Consider the following 20319-nt stretch of genomic DNA (forward strand, 5'->3'; position numbering starts at 1 on the left):
CGGATACAGAGACGGCCAGGGCCCTTGGAGTCCTGCAGCAACGACGAACGCCCTTTCGGAGCGGCGGAGGCAAGGGCGCCTCCAAAGGTTCCGGCGGCGGTTTCGCTTCCTACCGTCAAGCGGCCCGCTCGTCGTCGCAAGAGGCCTACAGAGGACGAGGCAAGTCTAGCGGACCCCGCCGTCGTCGCCAAGGAGGTCAAGGCGGCAAGGCCGCGTCCAAGCAGGATTGAACCGGCCGTGGGGTCGGGCCCCCACCGAAGCACCCCGGTGGGAGGCCGGCTGGCGGGCTTCGTCAGCGTGTGGGAGTCCATCTCCACCGACCGTTGGGTGCTGGACGCCCTGGCCCGGGGCCACGCGCTCGAGTTTCAAAGAAGGTGCCCGCGCGTCCCCCCCGTGGCCAGGAAAGAACTTCACGTCCCTCAACTTCTCCTGGAGGTAAAGGCGATGCTCAGAAAGGGCGCCATCAAACTCGTCCCAAAGAGGCTTCGGGGCTCCGGAGTCTACTCGCGATACTTCCTCGTGAAGAAGAAGACGGGAGGATGGCGCCCCATCCTAGACCTGCGACGTCTGAACAAGTTCATCAAGGCGCAGAAGTTCCGGATGGTCACCCTCCAGCACGTCCTGGGTCAGCTGGAGGAAGGAGACTTCCTATCGTCGTTGGATTTGGAGGATGCCTACTTCCACATTCCCATCCTAAAGGGGCACCGAAAATTCCTCAGATTCGTGGTCCAAGGGCGTCATTACCAGTTCAAAGCCCTTCCCTTCGGACTACGGTCGGCACCCAGGGTATTCACCAAGTGCCTCGCACCGGTGGCGGCGCAGCTGCGCCGCGAGGGGATTCACGTCTACCCCTACCTGGACGACTGGCTTATCCGCGCCAAGACGAGGGAGCTCGCCGTGGTCCACACGGCAAGGACCGTCCAACTCCTCACGGACCTGGGATTCTCCGTGAACTACGCCAAATCCCACCTGGTGCCCGCGCAAGTCGCACTGTTTCTGGGAGCGAGGCTCGACACAGTGTCCCTTCTGGCCTCCCCGTCGGAGGAGAGGACCAGGACCATCTTGGGCAAGGTGCAACGGATGTTGGTGGCCGACGCGGCCAAGGTGAGGTCCATCAAGTCCCTCCTCGGGATGATGTCTTCCTGCATCTACCTCATTCCCATGTGCAGGCTCCGGATGCGCCCGTTGCAAGAATTCCTGGATGCGCGCTGGATCCAGACGACGGGCAGCTTCGAGGAAAGGATCAAGCTCGACGAGAGTTTCCGACGAGCGATACGGTGGTGGGGCACCCGCGCGCATCTGACGGCGGGCATGGACTTCCAGACCCCAGCCCACCAGGAGACTGTGACCACGGATGCCTCCCTGGAAGGGTGGGGAGCGCACACCGAAAATCTGCACGCAAGGGGACTCTGGCTCCCGACGGAGAAGTCCCTGCATATCAACGTCCTGGAGCTCCGTGCAGTGTTTTGGGCCCTCAGGTCCTTCCTTCCGTCCCTCAAGGGCAAGGTGGTGAGGATCTTCACCGACAACACCACCACCATGTTTTACATCAGGAAACAGGGCGGAACCAGGTCCCCAGCGCTGTCCAAGGAGGCGCAGGACCTGTGGCATTGGGCCGTCGCCCAAGGGATTTTTCTGGTGCCGTTTCATCTGGCAGGGATAAAAAACACCATCGCCGACTCACTCAGCAGGGAGCTGCGCTCGTGCCACGAGTGGGAACTACGGCAGGATCTGGTGGATCGCCTCTTCCGACGGTGGGGCACACCCCAGATCGACCTGTTCGCGACGGCAACGAACACCAAGTGCCGGAGGTTCGCCAGCAGGTTTCCCCAGACGAGGAGCATGGGCGATGCTTTCTCGTTCCCCTGGGAGGGCCTGTTCCTCTACGCGTTCCCTCCCTTGCCTCTGCTAATCCGGCTCGTCAACCAGCTCAAGAGGTCACGGTGCAGGATGATCCTCGTCGCACCTGCGTGGCCGAGGCAGATATGGTTCCCGGACCTTCTGGACTTGTCAGCGTCCCCGCCGATCAAGCTGCCGGCGGACGCGGATCTACTCTCCAGGGAAGGAGGCGCCATCCTCCACCACGACCCGAAGTCGCTGAACTTGCAGGCCTGGCTCCTGCAGCGCTAGAGTTTGGAGGATACGACATACCGGCCGATTGCAGAGAGGTTCTTGCAAAGGCCAGGGCGTCCTCGACTCTTAAATGCTACGGACACAAATGGAAGAGGTTCTCTGTCTGGTGCCACGCACAGAAGATTAACCCTCTACGGATTACGGCTCCCCAAGTACTGCCGTACCTGCTGACGCTGGCCAAAGCTGGTCTGGCACACGCGTCCATCAAGATTCATCTTGCTGCGATCTCCCGATACACCAGAACCACGGGGCGGACGTCCTTGTGGTCTCATCGTCTGGTGAAAGAGTTCATGAAGGGACTGTTCAGATCGTTCCCGCCGGTGAAGGCCCCGGCCCCGGCGTGGGAGCTCAACGTGGTGCTGACCAAGCTCATGGGACCTCCGTTCGAGCCTCTGCACTCGGCCCCGTTGAAGTTTCTATCGTGGAAAACAGCTTTTCTTGTGGCCATCACCTCCGCACGACGAGTGGGAGAGATCCAGGCCCTTTCCTGCAAGGCCCCGTACTTGACTTTCCACGACACGAGGGTAGTGCTCAGGACGCACCCCTCCTTCATGCCCAAGGTGCCGTCGGACTTCCATCTCAACGAACCCTTGGTGTTGCCTGTGTTCTTCCCGTCGCCTTCGTCGCCGGCTGAGAGGACTTTGCACTCGCTGGATGTGGCTAGAGCGCTGAAGTTCTACGTAGACCGCACAAAGTGTTTTCGGAAGACGTCACAACTCTTTGTGAACTTTGGACCTGTCAATCAGGGGAAGGCTCTCTCGAAGGCTTCCATTTCCAGATGGCTCTCCGGCTGTATCATGTACTGTCATCGGTTGGCAAACCGACCGCTGCCTGGCCGTCCGAGAGCCCATTCCACCAGAGCGATCGCAGCTACCACGGCGTTCCTATCTGGTGTGCCCCTGCTGGACATATGCAGGGCTGCTACGTGGAGGTCGACGCACACCTTCACGAAATTCTACTGCGTCGACCGGGATTCCAGGGAGGAGTCCAGGGTCGGCCAAGCAGTGCTGCGCAACCTGTTCGCCTGAGGTGAGCCTGGTGAGGAGGTAAGATGCTTAATGTTGAGTTTATGTGATGCTTAATGTTGAGCCTTTGCCACCTCCCGTGGTTGTGCATGTGTGTACTGCTATGTATTCTTTATTCATGAGCATGTGAATCCATGCCAGACCCCATGCTGGAGAAGGAACAAGTTACTTACCTGTAACTGTTGTTCTCCAGCATGGGTCTGGCATGGATTCACATGCGAACCCTCCCTCCTACCCCTCTGCGGCTCTTCACTTGGTCATACTGCCACTTTACGTGCTTCCAAATCTGAAGATGGCTGCCAGAGGCGGTGCTTAGGTAGAGGGCAGTCATTGGCTGTGGTCAGTATGACGCAGAGACCAGTGATTGGTTATTACTACGAAAGACAGATCAGAAACGAAACTGATACTGGTTTTTTCTTACCGAGGATTCCCAGCCTGACGACGGGGAATATTCATGAGCATGTGAATCCATGCCAGACCCATGCTGGAGAACAACAGTTACAGGTAAGTAACTTGTTCCTTACACCTGCAAAGAAATGTTCATCCTTATGTGACACAATCCTTGTAATATGTTGGAATGTTATCATCCTGTTCACTCTGTAGCATAGCAGATTTAAGTTGCTTTTAGTTGAGTTCAGTATATCCACTTTCATTTCTTTATGTTCTACGCTTCGCGTTGTTTAAAGTGTTCAAGGGGAAGATGTGTTGTATTCCATCACCTGAGCCTTCCACCCGCATGGAACGTGGGAGGCTCGGGAGATCGATTGTGGAAGTTGATAGCAGTGAAGGAAGCCGGCTGGCCTAGCTCCACGTCCGCATGCCCAAATAAAAGGAACTTACTTAATACAGCTCAGACTTCTCCATTTCACCCAGCATGTTTTACTTTAAGATTGCACTTTGGGTTGAACGCCTTAAAAATGTGTGGGTTATCTTGCATGTCAGAAGTTTGATTTCTCTTGAGGACGACTCAGCATTTTATTCTTCCAAAATCAATCATTGGGCCTCATTACAAGTATGCCGGTCCGGAAATAGCAGTGACGGTAGCTGGCACATTCAGAGTCTTAAGTGCGGAAACACTGTCCCCGCAAAGAGACGCCCATGGTGCTACTGCGCCCGGTAGCACAGTGACCGTAAACAGCAGAAAGAGTGACTTGATGTCCCTGACTTACCAACACAGCGGTAGTACGGGCACATTTAGAGATCCGCCTATACGGAAACACTGCCATAAAAATGGCGGTGGCCCCGTGACCACCACACCTGTAATATTGGCACCGCGGACCCGGCGTTAAATAGTGGCAGGTGAGCAGCAACAGGCACTTGGTGTACCAAAGCTGCACACCATTGACCACACCTACATCCAACCCACCTCCCAACATAACCATACTGGCAAACGGGTCACAGGTGTACCAAATTAGCCTACATGCACTCCATTGACCAATGGGAATGTACAAAAGGAGCACACCCACACCCAACCCACCTCCCAACACAACCATGCTGGTAGTCGCTGCAGCAGCAATTGGGCTGGGTAACCTGCAAGAAACTATTGAGGATGAAGCAGCTGAGGCAGAGGAGGTGGCGTAGGCACAGGAGGCGAATGAGGAACCGTTTGGCCATCCCTAACATCAATGTCCAGCAGTTAGCACCCTGCAGGCAGCCAGCAATACCCTGCATCAGGGCCTCGCACTCGACCCTTACCCCAAGCCAAATCCACAGTTTGTACCAGCTTGACGGGGAGACCATAATATCAATAGTCACCCTCATTAATGACATCAGCAGCATGATAAACATACGGACTGCAATCCCCCCCCTTGGTGAAGTCGATACTGCACTTCCTTGAAACCCGCACATACCAGCACACCGTGGGTGAGCTGCATGGGCTGTGTCAACCCTATTTTTCTAGGGTCTTGTTCCAGGTACTGGATGCACTGCTGCGCCATGTGGCTAACCACATCGCCCTACCCCTGCCCACGTTAATGCCACCAAAGTGGCCTTCCATGCCCTTACAAGCATGCCCAATTGCATTGATGCGTTAGATTGCACCCATATGGAGTTGGTGGCCAGGGCATGCCATTGAGGCGGTGTATAGAAACTGCAAAATAATTCCTCTCCCTAAACGTGCAAATGGTCTGTGATGCTGAACACCTCATCACCCATTGCTGTACACGGTTTCTGGGATCCACACACTGGTTTTGCAGAACTCCACGCTGCCAGTGTACATGGCACATCACATCGGAGAGCGCACTTGGCTGTTGGGTGATTAGAATGACCAATGCATGACCTCTGTGTAGTGGGGGGGTAGAAGCACAGTCAGCAGAGCATGTGGCCAAAGCATTGCATTCCTTATTCAAAAATCATGGAACGCATGTACCAAACAGGCATATGGATCACACCCAATACCAATCAATGATGAGCCAAATGAAGCAACACAAAACTACCACATTTACCTGAATGCATCAGACAATCCACACACGTGCCTGCTAAGACTGTGCACATCCCCCACCCCCTGCTTCACAGACAAGTCAAAATCATGGAAGCCTACATACCATCGTCATTGAACCCCGCAACAGGTATCCAGTACACATGTCTACACAAGTGGTCAGCAACTACCATGTACTCATTACAGGCTATACACCCACCTCAATATGACCTATGAGAACGCCTCTGAAGATGTTGAATAGTATGTTGAAGCCGGCAAAACACAGAACAATTCAGTGGGATAGTGCATCAATCTGTTAGAGACATCAAAGGCAACGTGCACATGGCCCACATCCGTAGGCTTCCGTGAAGCTCGAGCTATCACCTGCTGGGGTTGTGCCGGACACCACACACCTTACATGCACCTGGCTTACCGCTGCCTGATGCCCATTACAGGTTACTGTGTCACTGGAATCCAGGTGCCTGTAAATAGAAAGTCCCCCTAACCATGGAGTGCCACAGTACACAATGATTATATGTACATGTGAGTATTGTCACCGGTGAGAAAGTAGCTGGTACTCCCCTGTGCACACTGCCTTCTGGGCCCGCTACGCACAGCAGTGTCTGGCCTCTTGGATGCTGCGGGTGCAGAAGGCAGATTGTTAGCACCATACAACATAGAAGGCTCCTAGTAGGCAGATACGCACCCTTGTTTCCATTCAAAGAAATAAGACCTGTTGTAGCATCGAAGGGCACATCATGACTGCAAACAGCGAGTACGCCGAACAGTCTCAGATCGAATGAGTGAACTAACATTTGATTATGGTAATGTCATTACATGTAACATTGTAAAAATCAATAGGGTTATCTGTGGCATGTCGTGTGCGAATTAAATCTTGGAAATGTGTACATGCCCACATCACTGACATGAGATTGACACCACAAACATTGAATCACCATTCTGTCACTTCCATACAGGTGATGCCGAGTACCCCCTCGCGTCAGCCCTGATGACACCTGTTAGATGCCCACAGAATATGCATGAGTAGGCCTACAACCCGGCACATATCCGTACACGGGGGACCATAGAACGGACATTTGTTCTGCTCAAGGCAAGGTTCTTCTGCCTCAGCAGATCCGACGGGGTACTAATGTCTAGCCCCATCAAGGTTGGCAAAAGTGTCCTGACATGTGCCATGTTGCACAATATGTGTATTTGGCGCAACATTGCAGTGCCCCTGCACATGGATCCTGCAGATGAGGAGGATGTGGAAGACAATGGAATGGCAGTGCGACCCGGCGGGATGCCATGGATGTTCAACATGCACGGGATGCACTGATTCACAATTTATTTTGAACAATCCTCACAAGCACATGGTGCACAATTTCTGATACGCAATTTGAAACACTTCGATTAAATAATTAATACGCAGAAAAAGAATGTCCAGTCGGGAATTATCTGCACAACCCAGTTTGTTATAATGAAGACAATTAAAACGGTCCAACAGCAATACCTGCCAAAACGTACCCTTCCACCTCCCAGGACCCAATTATCTATCTCAACTATTGAACCCCCCCCCCCCCCCCACTCCCAAATGTACCAGCCCACCTCCCAGGCCCAAAATATCTAGCCCAACTATGGACCTCCCACTCCACAACTATTCACACATGGAGCAAGTGTCAGTTTCCGCACTACTTTCGGCCACGCTTGGCGGCATGCGTGTCCTTCTGAGAGGAGCCAGACAGGTGCATAGATCTCCTCCTAGGTCTGGCTGCCTGGGAGCTTGCAGGCGTGGAGCTGGTGCAGGGCATTGGTGTGTTTTCACATGGTAGTTTGGACATGATGGCTTGTAGGGCCAGTGTCATTATCTCTGCAATGTTTGCACTCTATTGCCCTCACTGACCCTCTGAGACATGAGGGCAGTGGCACAAGCCGACCGGCCAATGGCACAGGCAATCTGCCGTCAGATTGTCCGATTGTTCTCCCTCATAAGGAGTGACTCTTCTAAGTGCTACTGCACCAGGGCGGTTAGTGTGTCCTGTCACTCCTCCATGTGTTGGAGACACACATTAATCTCCCATAGTGAGGAGTTGGGCAAGCGCATGGGACTTCTCAGGCTCATGGGGCTGAATGTGCGCAAAACCTCTGGGGTGTGGTCTGTCCTCGCCGGTGTTAATGCCTGCCTCGACAGCTCCATCACTGCTGTCTGAGGCATATGAGTCGGGCTACTGGGGTGGTGTTGGTGCACGTCCCTATGGAATTCCACTTGGAGCTGCCTGTGTGACAGGCGCAGCAGGTGAAGCAACCTGTGTGACTGGGGCAGCAGGTGGAGCAAGCAGTGGGGTTGCCTGTGTGACGGGGGCAGCTGAGGTATCTGCCGGCCCTGCCTGCTGTACGGTGGCAGTTGTCACTCCCACGATGGCAGATGTGCTTGCATTGAAGGTTGATGGGCGGTGTGATGTGCCCCTTGCACGTCTGCTGTCCCTTGATGTCTGTGGTTGCCCGCCGTCCGTGTCAGATGATGTTCCTGTGGGTGAATGAAAGGCATGATGTTGGGTAACTGCGTGGCTGACTATTGTACATTTACCTGCAACATGTTTATTGTGCTATATTACTTTGTGGGGGCATGCACTGCTGCATGGCATGTCTGACTCGGGCATCTGTTGCATTGATTCAGCTGCAGACACTGCGCAGACGGCACATGTAACACAGCTGTGCTGGTATGCTGACATGTACACCCACGTTGTGCTGAGGGCAGTGCATGCATGTCTGCACATGTGCAGATAATTGGGATGTGTTGCAGGGATTTTTGGGTGGGGTGTTTGGGGGGTGCGTGCCTGGAGTCAATGTGTGAACTGGTTGCATGGCCAGGATGTGTGGGGTTTTCATGGTAGGGCTGGCAGGGTCATGTAAGGGACATGCACTCCCCAATTGTTGGGTGCCCATGTGTATGTGCAGGTGAGCGCGTACCAGTATTGTGCTGTGCTGGCAGTGGCAGCACGGCAGACACATGCAGTACTCGTGACCAGGATGCACTGTGTCGCCTTGGATTATGATTTCTTCTATTGTCAGTTGAGTCTGGCTAGGAGTTGTTCATCAGTGTTCTCATATGCCGGTTAGGAGGGGGCCTGGGTGCGTAGTCAAGCTGTACATGCGGTGTGTATGCTGCAGTATCCAGGTGACACTGTGCCTCATCATGGATCCGGTGTTAACCATGCCAGTGCTACCGGCAGCTTGCTGCCAGAGCCATTAACAATGTACATATGCTGACTTCATAGTGCAACTGGATTATTCAAACTCCATGGGCCAGGACGTGAGGCGGCAGGATGTTTTTGATAAACATTCCCATTGAGCCCCATACAGATCCATGGGAGTGTGTAGGCAGCAGTGGCAATGATGTTTATGGTGGTGGTGCTCCCATAGCAACTCAGCATGCCAGTATTGCAGCACCCACCACAGACAGGCCTGTTTGCGCTGCAGCCCTGGCAGCCACTCTAATGGGGCATCATGTGTTTGCTGGTCCCTCCACACATGTGGCGGTCTACTTACAAGCACACTTGTTTCAGTTCACACGCAGTCATGTGTGGCGCATTCTCATGTGGTTGTGTATGGGGCATTTTTTGGGGGCAGGGCATGTGACTTGTGCTGCGTCTGGTCGGGGTGATGTGGCCAATGCTATGTACATTTATGTGCAATGATGGTACAGGGGCAGGATGTGCATGTGTGAGCTTTATATCTGTAAAGTGTATCTACACACCAGCCTCAACGGGTGTCCCAGCTCCTGCCTCTGCTGCACCGACTCACTCTATGCCCTCCAAATGCACCGCAGTGCTGCACTTCTCCTAGGACAGCAGCTTGAGGGGTGAGGGTGGTCCGCCACCTGTAGCTGTGCATTGGCGGCAGTGTGCAGCCAGAAGGTTGTGCACACTCTTCTGGAGGTCGTCCCACTGCTTGTGGCAGTCTTTCACACTCCATGCTGCCACCCCCACGGCAGTTACCTTTCCGGGCTGCTTCTGCCCAGATTGCCTTTCGCAGGAGCTGCGTACTGCGGCGCTGGTCTGCTGAGAATAGGTCCCCAGCGTTGTCGACTGTGGTCGACCAGCATGGTCAGCTCGGCCTCACCGAAGCGTGGCTTTCGCTGGCGGGTTTGGGGAATCCTGGAGGACATGTCCCTGGATGTGTTCTGGCAGTCAGTAAGGCTGGATGGCTTCAGGCACAGGGAGATTGCAGTGGATTGTGATTTTTTTGTAATGGCCGCCAGGCTCTTTCCAGTTCCGGTGGGTACGTCCGGCATGCTCCTGGCAGAGGGGTTTGCACCACCAGCATTGGTGGCAGTACATCCGTCTACACTGGTGTTACTGTTATGGTGATGTCACTGGTTCCGCAGATAACGGATGCGCGCGGCTGACCAGCCGTAATCCTACCTTGTTTCCGGCACCACGCAGTGGCGCAACCGGTAGGACCGCCATCACGGTAACTCTGGATTTTTACAGCCAGACTCAGAATGAGGCCCATTGAGTGCCTGCATGTTTGGTATTGACACCTATTTTTATATTGCTTAGTAATGGGAAAATAGCTCAAAACTAGCATCTGCCGAAAATACACACACCATAGTGTTATTAATATTTTATTTTTGTAAATAAACGTGTATACCATTTCTTAACCATGATGCACATTGCATTACATCTCACTACCTCTTTACAACTAAAGTGCAAAGAACAATTGACTGTTGACACTTTTTTAAAACAATTTTTATTTGTATATTCACAGGGCTACAAATTTCAATTAAATCATTTAACCCCTTAACTGCTGAGGTTTTTTGCTCCCAATGCTGACCCCTTTTTTGGACATTTTTGTATGTTGCATTCAATCCCTTGTAACGTTTTTGTTAAGTGATATCCCAGCCAAATCTGCACCTTTTTCTTCCCACATGTAGGCGGTCAAAACACCACCAAAGATTAATTATTTGCTGTAGGGGGGTGCAAGAAAGTAACATAAAAATGACAAAATGTTGTGTTTTTTCAGAAAATGCCAATAATATTATGTACAAAGAAGCCTGTGTTTTTTTCTTCTAAGAACTAGGACCAAATGGTTTGCAGTTCTGAATTCGCCATTTCCCAAGCTTTCATGACCAGGTTCAGTGGAACAGGAAAACATATTTTTCATAATGTTACCATCAGTTTGTTGAGAGTTAGGCGTTTTTTCCTTTTTTTTTTTTTTTAAAAGGACATGCTTGGACGGAATGGAAGAGGAGGGTAGGAAAGCTCAATGGGAACACAGGAAGGCATACATTTCTGAAAAGAAGACAACATTCCAAGTTCAGGAAGGGGTAATTTGCGCAGGTCAGGCAACAACTATGTACCTAAAATGCTCATCATTTGGGAAATAATTGGAAAAGTGACCGAAGAAAAGTATGTGCTTGACATGTTTGCACTTGTACGGTGGTAGTGGCTTCTGTGAACATTAGGAAAAGAAATGCACCGCTACATTTCCCCGACTCTTCTAGTTAGGAAATCACACATTTTTCGTAAAGCAGTACCACGAGCCAAAAACAGAGCCATTTTACATGGGATTCTTTTGCTGAAGGCCTAAACAGATGTACTTGGCATTTGAAAATAAGGAAATCGAGTGTGGTGAAGAATGGAAAGTATACATTGTTTGAAAGAACACAGGCAGACCTTTTGAAGGAGAGGTGACTTGTGCAGGTTACAGAAGCGTACAGTGCCAAAAGCAGCAACTAAATGTAGGTCACATTTGGGAAATGAAAGGGTTGTGTTACAAAGGGCAGTAGGAAATGTATGAACACGTTATCAAATCCAAGAGAAAACAAATGTTCTACCTTCCCACATTTCCACAGGTGTCCCGATAAAAATGGTACCTCATGTGTGGCTGCCCTGACCTGGGCGCAAAGGTAAAATACTAAACCACTGGTATATCAAACACCCTGGGGAACACTTCATTTGGCTTTGTGGACAAACCACAGATTAGGGCCTGGGGTGTCACAGCCACCAAGGAAAACGGGGAACCACATGCATTTCTGAAAAGACACCTGTGGGAATCCAAAGATGCTGGACTTGTGCAAATAGCACTAGAATTTAACACCCACAAGGGCCGGCAAAGTCCAAAATGTAGGGAAAAAACTAAATTTTCAGACATTTGCCACCAGGAAACCACCGCAACACGAAGGCAACAACACATGTCACACCTTCCTACCGTCCCACACCTTCCTACCGTCCCACATTTGTCCCGATGAATATGGTACCTCACACGCATGGGTGTGCTTACCTGGGCACAAAAGAAAAAGGGTCGAACATCCCCAAGTACAGTGGCAGTCCCAGGGAGCCCCGGCAGGGTCATCATCCCTCCCCAGAGGGAAAAGCAGTAATGCAGCCCAGCTACAGCTCTCTGACAGCCGGGGTTGCTGCCCCTGGCTTTGGGTGCCTGTCTCCCATGGTGCCGACTGTCCCCAAATCCAGCAGCGGGCCCAGGGATTCCTTGCAGGGTCATCATCCCTCCCCAGAGGGAAAAGATGTTGCACGGCAAGAGCTCCAGGACAGTCGGGTTGATGTTCCCGGCCATGGGTGTCTGTCCCCAGTGTAGGTCGACCATCCAACAGTTCAGCGGTGGTCCCAGGGAGCCTCGGCACGGTCCCCATCCATCCCCAGAAGGAAAATCTGTAACACAACCCAGCCAGAGCTCTAGGACAGCTGGCACTGCTGCCCCCAGACTTGGGCGTCTGTCTCGCACGTGGATCGACCGGCCAGAGCCCAGCGGCGGTCATAGGACGTCCCGACAGGATCCCCAACACTCCCCGGAGGGAAAAGCTCGAACCTGTCCCGACCTGAGATCCATGATGACCGGGGGTACTGCGACGGGCAACAGGTAAGACTGCCCCCCAACCCCAAAATCTTTTCCCTGGGGCTTAGTGCTCCTTACTGCTTCCCAGTGTTGGGAAAATGGGACCAGCCCCTCAATTTTGCACTCCCCACCCCAAGATCATATCCCTGGTGGCCCTTTGTGGTGGCAAAATGGGGTTAGACCCTCAATTTTGCCCCTCTCAGGGAAGCAGACAGAATCTAGCCCTAGATGGTGGGATTTCTGGTGGGACTGGCCCACAGGCTCATTTGCCCCATTCCTTTGGGGGCAAATGGGTGCAAAACAGCACCCATCTGCCCCCCAACCGAGGCACAATACTGTGGCATTTTTCTGGTGGGGGTTGCAGGCTGTTTGGCCTGGTGGTATAGTGATGATTGATGAATGAGGATCTAACAATGCTCAACCAGCAATCTGCTTGTGGGAGGGCTTGTTGGAAAGGGGACAGGTTTCCCCATTCCAACAAGCCCTCCTCCATGCAAATCGGGCAATAAATACATTTTCCAATGACTTAGCGTGCACCAACATCATCATGGCCACCCCCAGGCACGGAAGTGGAAGTCCTCCCCTTCATTTCCTGGGGGTTGCAAAGAAAGCTGCAGCAATTGGGGGGTCAGGGGGAGAGACAATCCGCTCGCCCCATACCCCCTCCAAAGGTTAAGCACTGCTGAGGATGAGCTATCCTGTCCTCTGCATTTAAGGGGTTAATATAGGCCTAATAACAAACCGGGTTCTAGCTTTCCTAGCAAGCCTCGAATGCCTGCCAGTATAATCCTAAATAGCAACACTACACATCATTCAGTTTGCCTTTCCTCCCTACCTATGAGGATTTGTCCTATTCGGATAAGGCTGGAGCTTTTGCACAGTGAAATCCTAAATCAAATGGAAGTGCAGATGCAGGGTAAGCACGCTGGGCATAGCCAAAGTGCATACTGACACCACCTCCAGGCAGCGCTTGCCATCCCCTTTTTCTGGGTACATGTGGTCTGTTGCATGCCCCGCAATGGTATTTTTTTTCTTATGCTATCCTTCAGTGTTTGTTTTCCACTTTTCTTCAGGCTACCTGGCGGTTCCCCTCTCGGGAAGGATAGCTCAGGGGCAACACGCTCACCTTGGAAGCAACACAACATGGAGCAACACAGGTTCGATCCCCGGGGTCACCGCTTAGAAACCTCTGGATATTGAGCACGTTATAAATAACCAATTACAATTTACTATTCAACCTCCTTGGATTGTTGGGGCATATTCTCTTAACTTCCTGCGTGTGTTGGTGAATGATCCCCAAGCACTCTTGACCTGTAGTGCCTCTGATTCAATCATTGCTTGTAACCGTGTGTGGCCAGCAATGCCCTCTCACACTGGCCCAAGATCTTGTTGTGGTTTAGTTCCTTGGTCACCTGTAGATATTTGCCATGTTCAAGGGCAAATGGGTAAGCAGTCCCCTCTTCACTAAGGCGCCCCTGCGTGGAGACTTCTTCCTGGGGGCCTTCAGTGATCCCTGTGGGCCTTCAGTGATTTGCTGGCGTTCTACAGGGGGGGTGACATTGTGGTTTGATGATCTTGCACCGCAAGTGAAACCCAGAACCCTGCTGGGCCTGCTGCCGGTGTTGGCACTGAGGGTCCTTCAGTCCTAGTGCTGGTCTCAACACAAGTTGACACCTCATGTCCTATGACTTTCAATGGCGCTTCCTGCCGGAAGGGCCCACCTCCTTGTATTAGGGTACACTCTGAGCTCTTTGCTGCCTTTACAGGGCCTTGGTGCCAAGCATCTCCGTGGTCCTAAGTCAGTGAGGAAGGGGGGACAAGCAAAAAGTCTCTGCTGGCACATTATGCACCACTGTCCTTCAAAAATAAGAATGGCAGATCATGTTGAGGGGTGCTCAGTGCCATTTTGATGGCTACTATATACTCTGCCATGTCCTCGGGGCCAGTCTGATTATTTTTCACCTGAGCAGCTCCCAGTGTCCACCGGGAAAGGTATAAAATCCATCACGCTGTGTCCAACAGTCTCGAAATTCAGATATGAAGAGCAGGAACTAAAACCACCTCCTGGGTGCCAAGGCATCATCAACACTAGGTAGGAGATGATGCTTGGGAGCCAAGAGTGAATACTCTACGCACTGCAAATGTCAAATGACAGGCACACTTGATCCATTATATTTAATCTAGTGTCGACGCCTGTGTACACGGCCAAACTGTGTAAGGAAAGGACAAAAGGACTATATGTTTCCTAAGGCGACAGCTCCCTCTAGCGGTGACAACAGGTGAAGTAGGCAGTCTCTGCTGCACGAGATTGCATCAGACAAACATGCATCTGGCCTTTTATTATATAGGATGTGTTCTATTTCTTAATTTCCTTATAAAACCGCGAAGGTTAATGTCATATATGCATATTTTTAAAGCACCACTTGGTCTGCGAGCCAAAAGTAGCTCCTGGTAACTGTTAATTGGGAGCTAGCCAGGCTCTACTACGGCAGGGGATAAATAGCTTCTAGCAATTTCAAAACCTGATTAACTTTGCAGTGATTCAAGGGGCTTTACTATGTGATTCACGAACAAGAGTTGGCAAAGGCATTGGTTGCAGCTAAGTGTTCCAGAAGCAGAAAAACAAGTTAAGTAAAGGGAAACCCTAGGGATGATCCTTAAGCAGACCACCACTGATCTTAGTTAGGCAAGGGAGATGTAGGGATTAGGGCTTTACACGCAAATACGCCCCTATGGTGGGAGAGCGGGGTAGGAATAGGTATATAAACCCCCTTACTATGATTTCTTAAGCAATGACTTCATGGGTTCCTGAATCAGCTGGGCCCACTGACTCTAAGCTTCGTGTAGACTAGGGGTGTTCAAGGGCCATAGGTGCAGTGATCCCTTCCGACGTCTGGTTTGGGACCAGGTAGTCTGTAGGTCTGGGCTCTGATGAGAGGTTACTGAAGACTGGACAGCTGAACACCCTTGGCACAACAGGATGAATACCTCCAAGGAGCAGGTTACCTCGGAACATAAAGGAGGCGGGTTGTAGCTATGATCACCAGGATCAGATGGCAACAGGTGAACCTCAAGGACAGGACAGAAAAGTACCTGCACATCTTTTCTTCCATCAGAAAGTCAGAAACCACAGTGTAAAGCATCTGGTCTTACAAACTGAAGATCTGCAAAGTTCCAATGCTGAACTCTGCAGCAAGGAGGCCCAGGAAAGAGCTCGTCAGTATGCCTGGTAGTCGAGGCACACTTCTGAAGGCGCAGCATGCATGGATCCTTGAGCAGGGGACAGGACAGGTTGTTCCTATCGGGCCAGGGGTTGAAGCACCAGTGAGGACTTTTTCGAGATCTGTAGAGAGGTGCAGGGCTTACCAGAATTTGACTGGAGGCAATGCTGGTTGACCACAATGGGCGTCCACTGGTCGTTAGCGGATGTTGTAAAGCAAGATCCTTGAGGCAGCAGGTAGGCTTTTAAGTAATTTCCTTTATTAAGTTTCATCCGAAAGGATAGTAATTAGGATGCGTTCAATAGGAGCTGGAATAGAGCCCACTGGATCCTACCACCCAGGATACATAGCTCCAACTTCCAGGGCTGGAACACACACACTCAAGCGCAAACATTCCAAGCACTCAATGAACATTCTGTGACATCACAGTCCTAGCAGGCAGCAGTTTCTTTCTCTCTTTCTCTCTTTTCTCGGTTCCGTAGCAACTGGTAACGTTCTTTCGACTGGATGTTCCACCAACGTATTCCACATTGCCCTCCCTGCCTGCCCCTCTGAAGAATTTCCTATGCTATTGCAGCTTGCGTTCCCACAAGGCTATGTGCAGTCGAGCAGCAGTTGTGTACGAGCATGTTAAACGTTATGGAGGAAAAAACATAAACTGAGGCTACGGGCGCTGTGCGTCCTATTTATAACATCCGGGGACGTCACCCACGACTGAGGCCTTCGAGGGACATCGACTCGACGCAGGACGCCCTCTGCCGAAAACAATTCCGAAGCAGCACACCTGTGGACATTTCATGTGAAAGATGTGGAATACGTTGGAGGAACATCCAGTCAAAAGAAAGTTACCAGTTGGTATGCTACTTTTTCTTTGCAACTGGTGCAAGGAAACGAATGTTGATCCTTTTCTGTGTAAAACTCTGGTTGTTTTATTGTTTCTGCTATACTTAGCAAATATGGGCCTTCAGATTGGCTCCATTGAAGGCTTTTTGGCAGCACTGTCCATCTTTAAGCGCTAGTCAGAGGAATGTTCCCATTTCAAAATTCCACTGGTGATTCAATTCCTAAAAGGGCTCACTAATGTGTTCCCTCCATCTCCTTTCCAGGTTCCGGTTTGGGACCTCAATCTTGTTTTAAAATTCCTGATGTGTGCTGCATTTGAACCTCTGCACACATGTCCGTTAAGGTTATTACTTTCAAGACAATCCTATTCGTAGCTCTGACATCAGCCCGTAGAGTGAGCAAGTTGCCGGCACTGTCATCCAAGCCACCCTTACCATCTTCCACAAATACAGGGTTGTTTAAGGGTCAAACCCTCCTTTTTGCCCAAACTCGTTTCTGACTTACATTTGAGTCAGAAGATTGTTCTTCCTTCCTTCTATCTTCCACCTCATCCTGGTAAGGAAGAGGAAAGACTTCATAGGTTGGACCCTCAGAGAGCGTTAACCTTTTACATCTCTAGAATGTCAAAGTTGCGAGTTAATGACCAATTCTTTATCGGATACACAGGACACAAGCTAGTTCAGACTGTTTCCAAACAGACCTTGTCGAGATGAATTATTCTCACAATATCAGAATATTACAGGCTCGCAGGAAAAGACCCTCCTGAAGGTTTAAGAGCTCATTCCACCAGGGGCATGGTTACATCTAGGGCCCTTCAGAGGGGCCTACCTATAAAAACCATTTGTGAAGCGGCAACATGGTCTTCCATACACAAGTTCACTAAACATTATTCCCTTAAGCAAGATGATTCTTTTGGCAAGGCAGTCCTTCATTCTATCCATGAAAAATTATGAATTCCAATATTTCTTGCTCCACAAAACATAACACTGCTTTGGGAATCTGTGAAAGATGAGGAATAAGTGGGAGGACACAATCCATTCGAAGAACAAGTTACTTACCCCTGGTAAATTTCTTTCGACTGGTTGTTCCTCCCACATATTCCTCATCGCCCTCCCATCCTACCCCCAGTAGAATTTCCTGTGCTATTATAGCTTCCGTCCCATCAACGCCTCAGTACGATCATTGCCGTGTTTTACGGCTATCTCTGCTGCAAGAGGCGGGACAAACAGAACTGAGGTCCACGTGCGCTGCGTGTGTTATATATGCCTTTGATGACATCACCCTCAAGGGAGGCCTTCGAGGGACATCGAATCGACGCACAGTGCCCTTTGCCGAATTTGTTTTTCCCGAAGCAGCTGAAACTGGACAAGTGTCAGAGATGAGGAATCGAAGATGAGGAATACGTAGGAGGAACATCCAGTTGAAAGAACGTTACCCGGGGTAAGTAACTTGTTCTTCTGGGGGGAGGTGAAGAAAGGAAGAATACCTCTGAGGAGGTGTAACTGACAGTTTGACTTCTTAAAGACGTCAGAGATGTGATTAGAGAAGGAGTGTGTGGAGTCGAAGATGACCCCAAGCTACTTAGCCTCACAGGTGGTAGCAGGAAGAGGGCCCTGAGTGGACGGCCTGAGAGTGGCAGGCAGGATGTCCAGTACCAGCCTCTAACACACAATACAGCCTTGTAATGTTTCTGGGCCGTGTTTTCTCTTTTCTTTTTCACAACAGCAACTACCAGGGTGCCCCTGACAGCAACCAAGAAAACCTGCATCAGAACCAAATGGAGGAAACAAACACTGCAACTAATAAGGGCTATGAGCCTTAACCACGACCCAACAGCGACTAGCACCCCAGAAAAGAGCTCCCCACAACAGAAAAACTAACTTCCAGAACCAAAGTTAGCCAGAAAGTTTTTTCTCTGTATTACCCAGCTCTTGGGGAATAGGCATGCATTGATTGGCCCCAGATTCAGGTGTGTCCTAGAACCAATGTTACCAAAAGTGGAAGTGCATGGAAGACGGTGACAGATGTTTGGGTGAGATCAGGGGCCGTGAAGGGTGACCGAGAGACCAGAGGGATGGGGAATGGCGCAGAGTACAGTTGAGGTAGTGAGAGAGTGGTGCCAGTTTGTGAGAATGAAGGTAGTAGTGAGGGCGATGGAAGTAGGCAGGTGAGGGTAGTAGGTAGAGTGGATATTGAGGAGGGTAAGGATAGACAGGAGTGTAGGACAAGTGTGTTGAAAGGGTGCAGGTGTTAAATGAGGGTGTGTGAGAAAGTGAGTGGGTGTATTGGATGGAATAAGGGAGAAGTTATAAGAGGGTGAACAGGGAACCATATCCCTGGGAGAGTGAGCAGGGCACCATATGCCTCAGTAGGGTGTAAGAGGTGGGGGTTTAGTGAGGAGAGGGGTGGTGTGGATGGGGCGCATTTAGCGGCATGGAGAGGGGCTGTAGAAAGGTGGCAGAAGGAGAGACTGTTTGAAGACCAGTGGGGCAGCGATGGGCAGAGCTGGAGAGAGATAGGAAGGAGAAAATAGGATTAGTGGAGAGTAAGACCACCAAAGGGAGTGAATGGAGAGGAGACAGTGGGTGAAAGAAAAAAGGGGAGATATCCTGCGAAAGGGGAGAGGGGGAGGGAGTGACTGGGGAAGAGATTGCAAGGAACAGGAACACAATCAACCTTTAAGAAGTGGAAAAGACCTTTGCAGAGATGGAGTCCTCTATGAAGTGCCGGACCAAATAAGACCAATAAGGCTGCAGCTTTTAGGCCCTCAACTTAGTCTGATTCTTAGATAGTAGGGGTTAGGGATTGCTAGCCAACCTAACATAGGATTTCGGAGCGCCTGGTCTATGGAGGTAGAAGGCCAAAGGAGACTAGAGATGGATGCCCAATAGTGTACCCTGTTCCCCTCTTCTCCAGCCCGGTACATTACATTGTTCAAAATTATGTGCAGATGGTTTAATCTGAACATTTTAACATTGAATAATCTGCACTTTTTATGTCGTTTAAAATAAAACTCCTTGAACTTTTTGGGAGAGTATGTGAATTATTACTGCTATCTGTGACACTAATTAAAAACACTGAACATACCCTCTTTGGAGAGAACATGGAGAATGCTAACTTTATAGCAGAAAGGCCACTCTGGTTGTTGTAGACTGGGCAGGCCAGCCAATACATCAGCAGCAATGTCGTAAAAGAGTTGTTGGGAAAAGAAGGAAAGTGGTAGTTTATGAGCCGTCATGGCTCTCCAAGGCAGGCCAGGGGACCGGAACCACCAAATACACCTTTGAAAGCTTCTCATCATATTTTGCACTGCATTACGTTGTTATCATTGTGAAAAATATCCCTAGTAATGGCTATGGCTACTTTGTAATTAAAGAAGGTGGCCAGGATGGATTTTAAGAGCCTCCTATGCAACCATTAACCCTTCTCCCAATCCATCATGGCCACATTATCACATGATCACCATATCTGACTTTCCAAACGTAGGTGTCAATATTTTCTTTCTAAAGCCCCCACGTGACAAAGTCTTGCCCTTTATATTTGCACACCCAGACCTATCGACTTTGGCAGTGCTGGTTTTAGCTTCAGTTGAAAACAAATTGACTTGTTCTGTAATTTGTACTTGAAGGACATGGGCTCAAACTTGAATAACAGACCTTTTATTGTAAACATAGCTGTTACAAAGTCCTTCCTAAGTAGGTCAATGATGTAGCCCACCTATAATGATAATTGCTGGGAATAGTTTGACGCCAGACCTCTATAAAAATGGGTCCACTGAGTGCTTGTGTTACATTGAACCTTCACCCTCCTAGTTTATTTTAGG

At 50.5% G+C, this 20319-nt stretch overlaps 1 protein-coding gene across 2 annotated transcripts in view; it reads left to right on the forward strand.

Annotated features, from left to right (window-relative positions):
• The window catches only part of SMC6 (structural maintenance of chromosomes 6), a 2412589-nt gene that overhangs the window by 635627 nt on the left and 1756643 nt on the right, over window positions 1–20319 (forward strand). The window lies entirely within an intron of this gene.

Source organism: Ambystoma mexicanum, chromosome 4p (assembly GCF_040938575.1).
Source record: "Ambystoma mexicanum isolate Mex_15411 chromosome 4p, UKY_AmexF1_1, whole genome shotgun sequence".
In the NCBI taxonomy this organism is placed as follows: Eukaryota; Metazoa; Chordata; class Amphibia; order Caudata; family Ambystomatidae; genus Ambystoma; species Ambystoma mexicanum.